Below are 7,122 nucleotides of genomic sequence, written 5' to 3'. Positions count from 1 at the left end.
GCCTTGATTACTATGCTTCCTGCAGCTCCAAATCTTCCTCCAGAATCTCCTCCTTTGCCACCCCGTCACCAAACGCTTCTGCAACTGTGATGGGTTTTATTGCTTGTTTACATCGACTACTTGCATCAAGAAGTGCCGCATCACACGTGATGTCTTTTCCAGCAGCAGTTGGAAGGATAATGGGTTTACTTAGAAATGGTTCAGAGGGTGTTGCTTCTGAGGCTGCCGGGCTTGTTGCAGCAGTCATTGTGGTGGGCCTGGTGATGCTAATGTGATGGATTCTAAAGGAGAGTGGCACGCAACAATTATGCATACGAAGTCCGTATTGTTTGCTAATTAGAGTTATGTCATTATTCTTGTCAACAGATTGAAGCCTATGTCAGTATCACCTTTGCTGTCAATGGCTGTGGTTGAAGTGCTCGAGGCTATGATTTGTGATCCACATGGGGAAACTACTCAATATAATGTTTTTGTTTAGTTGTTGCGCCAAGTTGCTGGGTTAAAGCGTCGTTTGTTTGCACTATTTGGTCATCTTACCGAAAGTGTTAGAGAGACAGTAGCTGTTATTATGCGATCAATTGCTGAAGAAGATGCTATTGCTGTGGAGTCCATGCGAGAGGCTTCTGTGCGTGATGGTGCTTTGTTGAGGCATTTATTGCACTCCTTTTTCCTTCCTGCCGGTGAACGCCGTGAAGTTATTTGACAACTTGTTGCTCTTTGGGCGGATTCCTATCAACCCGCTTTGGAGCTATTGTCTTGAATTCTGCCTCCCGGACTTGTTGCTTATTTGCATACACGCTCTGATGGAGTTCAACGTGAAGAATCAAATCAAGAGGAGTCATCAACCGGGAGAAGAAAACGACGCTTACTTCAGCAGAGGAAATGTCGCATTGGGAGAGGACTACAAGTGCAAGGGCAATGGCAATTGTATATGAGCAGCACTACAAGACTGTTGGTCCTTTTTCAGGCACAGCTCACATTACTGTTCTCCTGGATAGGACAGATGACAGATCTCTGAGACTCAGACCTCTTTTTCTTTTGAAGGTCTTTGTAAATTTAATCTACTTATTCTTTCTTGTTTTCTCTTTCCTTTTGGTGATTTCACTTTACAAGCTCTACTCAAAGTTAAATTCAACTCAATTTCAGGCTTTGATGAAGGATTTAGCTAATGTAGAGGCTTATGTTCTAGTTGGAGCCTGTGTATTAGCTGTCAATCTTCTTACAGTGGTCCATGAAGCTTTGGAGAGGACAGCTATTCCTTTGCAATCAAATTTGATTGCAGCTACGGCTTTTATGGAGCCACTCAAGGAATGGATGTATATTGACAAAGAAGGTGCTCAAATTGGACCTGTGGAAAAAAGATGCTATTAGAAGGTTATGGTCCAAGAAGGCTATTGATTGGACAATAAGGTGTTGGGCCTCTGGGATGCTAGATTGGAAGAAGTTGCGTGATATTCGTGAGCTTCGCTGGGCACTTGCCCTTAGAGTTCCTGTCCTTACCCCACCTCAGGTAGAGTCATCATCTTTGGTGGAAGATATTCATACAAACATCAATTGTTCTGTAAATATTTTCTCTATCTCGAATTCTTTATTATTTCTTGTCTGATATGTGGCATGAATGGGGTTTTTTTTTTTGCTATTAATCTTTCATGGCCTGAAACCTTATTATTCTTGATGACTTGAATTTATTTATTTTTGGTACAAAAAATCTAATGAGAAAAGCAACATATGTTTAGGTGCCACTATCTTCAATCTCCTATAATAACTTATTTACCAATTACAATTCTATATTTAATTTGCTTACATTTGCAAAAATTTACCCAACTATTCTCTTTGCCGCAAAATTATTTTTTTAGCCTCAAGTTTCTGTGCCTGTTATATTCTTCTGAAAATTGGCATGTTCATTTAGATGATGCTGGAGAAATTGTTACTCCAACTCCTGGAGTAAAACGAATCTTGTCAAGTCCATGTTGCCTTCCTCACATTGCACAGGTACTTCAAAGGTTTCTCCTTATTATTTGGCCATGTATGAAAATATGTTTGTTCTGTGATATACTACTACTTTAATAAAATTTCTTTTTCAAAGATTATAGGAATTGTCTCCTTGCTTGTTAACCTTATCATATTTAGTTCAAGTTGTCTGTTGTTTACTATGTGATAGGTATGGTTTCAGTTGATTTTTAGTATTTTCTACCCTTCCAATAATTCACCACTCTCTCGGCTGCACTGCTATTCGCTTCGCTCATAGCTGCTTGTTCGCTTATATGGTCTCGTCTTCGTAGCTCTCAAGCTTTGCTTATAATATTTAAATCTAGTTTTTATTTTTCTTTTCATTGTTTTCCCTCTTTTGTTGTGTGTGTTGGGGGGTGGGTTGTTTTATGAATTCAGGCCATTCTCTCTGGGGAACCAAGTATTGTTGAGGCAGCTGCTGCATTGTTGAAGGCTATTGTTACCAGGAATCCCAAGGCCATGATACGTCTATACAGCACCAGTGCATTTTATTTTGCACTGGCCTATCCAGGATCTAATCTACTTTCAATTGGGCAACTCTTTACCGTCACCCTTGTCCACCAAGGATTTCATGGTGGCGAAGAGGCTGCGGTTTCAGCTTCATTGCCTTTGGCAAAACGCAGTGTTCTTGGTGGACTTCTTCCTGAATCTTTGTTGTATGTATTGAAGCGCAGTGGTCCAGCAGCATTTGCTGCTGCAATGGTATCAGATTCTGACACTCCTGAGATAATATGGACTCATAAAATGAGGGCAGAAAATTTAATACGTCAGGCATTGCAAATTAAGGTCTGATGTGTATGGTTTTTTATAGAATACAAGTGTACTTCCCAAACTACCTTTCTGGTATTGTTCATGCGGTTCGATTTATCCCTGTTCACTGTATTTATCAGGTTTTGCAACACCTTGGTGATTTTCCACAGAAATTGTCACAGTATTGCCATGTTTTGTATGACTATGCCCCAATGCCTCCAGTTAAATACCCTGAACTTAGAGATGAAATGTGGTGTCATCATTATTACTAGAGGAATCTGTGTGATGAAATCCGCTTTCCAAATTGGCCTATTGTTGAGCAGCTTGCAAGATCCTTGAAATATCCTTGGATGATGTATCCAGTGATGATGTAAATAAAAAGCACTATTCGGAGGTATCAGATGAAACATCTAGCTAATCAAAGCAAATTGAAAATATCAACAAGGAAAAGTTAAAGCGACGATATCGAAAACTTGCTGTGAAATATCATCCTGTCAAAAACCCTGAAGGAAGGGAGAAGTTTCTTGCTATACAGAAGGCTTATGAACGCCTCCAGGCTCCAGGTAAACATAGTTTGCATGTTACAAGCTTATTTGGATTCATATATCAATAGAAGTTACTAGGATAGCGTGATATTCAGCACAACTATCCTCGTGTTGAAGTTAACTGCTTGTTATTTTGAAGTCTTCAAATGCCCATGGGGACATGTTTTGTTGTCTTAACTTCGTAATTTTTGATATGTAAGTATATCATGCAAACAAGTCCATGTACTTTCTTTAGTGTGAGAAATGAGAAATGGTGTGATAGCCCCTTGTCACCCAGATTGGGAGAGTTTTGTAGATGCATAAACTGTTTTGTTCTTTTCTCCTTTTGCAAGCCAGCTATAGACAGGCTGTTATATGCATGCACAGATTTGGGGTGGCAAAATCATGATGTATGTTAAAATTTCTTTTTGCTTCTTGGGGGAATTTATGTGATATAATATCATTTGCTTGCAACAGTAGGTTTTTATATCCTAATTCACTGAATATTTACCTTTTGCGAACTGTATCTTAGGCTACCATGTAAGGATTGCAAGGTCCTCAGCCTTGGAGATTGCTTCTTTTGCTGAAGGGGACAATGCATTTTATACAGAAGATATAGAGACATATTGGAGCTATTCAAATATGCTGGCTATCCCATGTTGTTAAGTGCTGTTACTGTGGACAAGGATGATAAGAATTTTCTTTCTTTCAGATGGAGCACCTCTCCTTGTTGCAGCATCAGAGCTTGTTTGCCTGGCGTAAAATTCCATTCTAGCTCATGCTGCTCGTTGACTTTTATTGTGGCCAGATGTGCATCTTCATTGAATGGAGAAGAGCTGGTGAGAGATGGAGGAGTGCAACTTCTTGCAACTCTTCTTTCCCGTTGCATGTATGTTGTTCAACCATCTACTCCTGGAAATGAACCACAAACATCATGCGAACATTTTCAGTTCTTAGTCAATTTGAGGCTGCCGGATCTGAAATACTCGAGTTTTCTGGGCTAGTTCCAGACATTGTGCACGGCACTGAGTTTGAGCTTCTACCAGGAGCTGTTGATGCTGCTCTACAGTCTATTGCCAATGTTTCTGTTTCATCTGAGTTGCAGGATGCTTTATTGAGGGCTGATGTTTTATGGTATGTCAATTATTTTTTTTTTTTGGGGATAAAATGCTTAGTATTTGTCTCTCAACTATAGGTATGCAGGAGGATGTCCCATGTGAGTTTAGGGCTTAGTTAGCAAACTTGGTGTTTATATGTGCCTGTGTCGCCAAATAGCTTAAGTATTTATTTAGTAAGATGAGCTTTACCATTACATGAAAATTTACTGTGTATGAAAGTAACTCTGTAAACAGCTATCTACTAAGCTCTCTAAATTTTGCAAAGGCTTAATTTTCAAAGCTTACTATATATTACTTATGAAACTGATTGATCTCAACATCTGATTGGGTTCAAAACCCGTTTTACTAAGTTCATCCATACATGACAAAGATGTTTCATGTGTGCGCTCTTGGTGGAGCAGATAATACCAACAGTACTTATGCACTAGAGTGGTTAATTTTTTTTGAGAAATGCCTGGCATATTATTTGGCAACGATCTGTCCACTCCTATATCGGTGGAGCTAAAAAGGGAATGATGTATGTTAAGTCTAGCTATAATTCGATGATAATTTATGGTGGTATCATACTGTCTCCCTTTCTTATCATTTTTATGTTTAAAGTGTTGTGTCTAGTTGGGAATTGTCTAGCTATTCTATGTTGTAGTATTATCATAATTTTTGTGGGTTTTGAGCAGATCATTTGATAGGAGATACCTCTTTAAACCTAGCCTTTCCTTGTCTTTATCATTGCGGATTCAATCCTGGGTTCGTCTTTCTCTTGGGACTTCCATTTCTTTCGTAACCTTAATGATAGGGAATCCTTTCAACCTTTGGCTCTCTTAGGTATCCTTGATGATTTTTCTGTCTTCTAACCACTGACAATAGGATATTGTCTCTTGATTCCTCTGGTAGTTTTAGCTGTAAATCTCACTTTCAATTTTTAAAAAGAATTACAGATTGAAGAAAAAAATTTGAGTAAAATGATCATGATAGTATTTCATTAAGCGGCAGCAGCAATTGCCATAGGAAATAGTTGACAACAGGAAATTTTATGCAATAAACTGAAATCAAAGATGCATCCAGTCCTGAAATACAAAAGGATGAGACAGGCTTTGAGAAACCATGTCCATACACACTACGATGCGCAACACAAGTATATTAAGTAAAATTTGCATTCCAAATAGAAAATTAGATAATAACTATATACCTTAATGACAGATATCAAACCGGTCTTAAATTGTAAAACACCTAGTCCCTCACTGATAGGTTCCAAATTTTGGGACAATGAGTATGCATGCTTACATACTGCAAATAAGAATAAGATTCCATTAGAACAATTGTTAGGAACCTTAAGAGCTTCAATAACCGAATTAAAGCATATATTGGCACTCCCAAGCCACTATCTTATTTCAAATAACATACATTTTCAAATTAGCACACAATTAAGCCATATGTTGATTTTAACCCATTTAAATTGTCAGCTAAATCACAGGCCAAGTTCGAATTAGCAACAAAGAACTCAATATTAACATCAATTTCATTTTATTGGGTAATTCTTTAATACTTCTTGTCTATATGGTTGATAACATGATATATAGTTCAATAAGGATGAATATGTGATCCTCCTTTTAGGAAATGTATATCCTATAGTCGGCCAATGACTTTCACAGTTATACTGTATCATGTTGAACATACAACAAAGACAATACACACAATTTTATAATAACTTCTATATCTAATGTTAGCCAAAGTAAGTGAATAAATTAATTGGTGCTATTTTTTTAATAAATTATGTATAATTTAAAACTTCTTTTAATCGTCTTTATCATCATCATCTTCTTCTTTCAAAAATTTTCATAATTCTTCTTATTTTATCCTTCTAGCAAGAATCAGTATCACGACTAAAAAATTCCGGTGTCAAAATTAAAAACTTTTTGTGTCACGGTTAAAAAATTTCGGTACTATTTTTTTAATAAATTTTTCACAACTCAAAAAGTTCTTTTCCTTTCCTTTCTCTGATTTCACCTTCCTAATAAGAACAAAAAAAAATCAAACAAAAAAATAAAAAATGTTGCAATAACCACTAGGAGGAGGAAGAGGAGAGGAAAAAAAAGAAAAGAATACGGCAACAACAAGACGATAATGAGGATAAAACACGCAAAGAAAAAAAAGAACATGAAAAAGAAGAATTGTATGATTCATGCACAGGATGTGTGAGTGATTTTTATTAAGTTTGTGCCAACTTAATAGGACTTGGTTGATAAAAATATTTAAATATATAACGAGACCAAAAATATATATATATAATAAATTATTATTTCTATTTATAAAAATTTAAAATATTAACAAATATATCCATTGATAAAAGAAATTAATTTTGTACTCATAAAAGATAAAAAGTTATTATTATTATTTATAAAATTTTAAAATATTAATAAAACTATACATGAATAAAATTAATACTTATGTATTTTTGTGACATCAAAACTATTTTTATGGGTAAAAAACTAAATATGAATAATTTTTCATTATATTAAAGTTTTATAGTTAGAAATTAGGATAGAAATTAGGATATATATATATATATAATGTTATGAGTAGAGTCTATCTTTTTAGGTTTGGTTCGGTACGAAAAAATTTTAATTTTTTAAAATAATTTATTAAAATTAGTTGTTAATAAGCATAAACTACAAAAATTATGTTTGAAGAAGTTATTTTTAGTATTTAAAATATTTTTAATA

The 7,122-nt window shown here is 35.7% G+C and overlaps 1 pseudogene; it reads left to right on the top strand.

Moving 5' to 3' along the window:
* The first annotated feature begins 6 nt into the window (after nucleotides 1-6).
* Nucleotides 7-4,705, top strand: LOC107472522 (dnaJ homolog subfamily C GRV2-like; annotated as a pseudogene).
* Nucleotides 4,706-7,122: the final 2,417 nt, after the last annotated feature.

The sequence above is a fragment of the Arachis duranensis genome, unplaced genomic scaffold, assembly GCF_000817695.3.
Source record: "Arachis duranensis cultivar V14167 unplaced genomic scaffold, aradu.V14167.gnm2.J7QH unplaced_Scaffold_142631, whole genome shotgun sequence".
Taxonomy (NCBI): Eukaryota; Viridiplantae; Streptophyta; class Magnoliopsida; order Fabales; family Fabaceae; genus Arachis; species Arachis duranensis.
The sequence above is the reverse complement of the archived record's forward strand: the minus strand, read 5'-3'. Positions and strand labels throughout refer to the sequence as shown.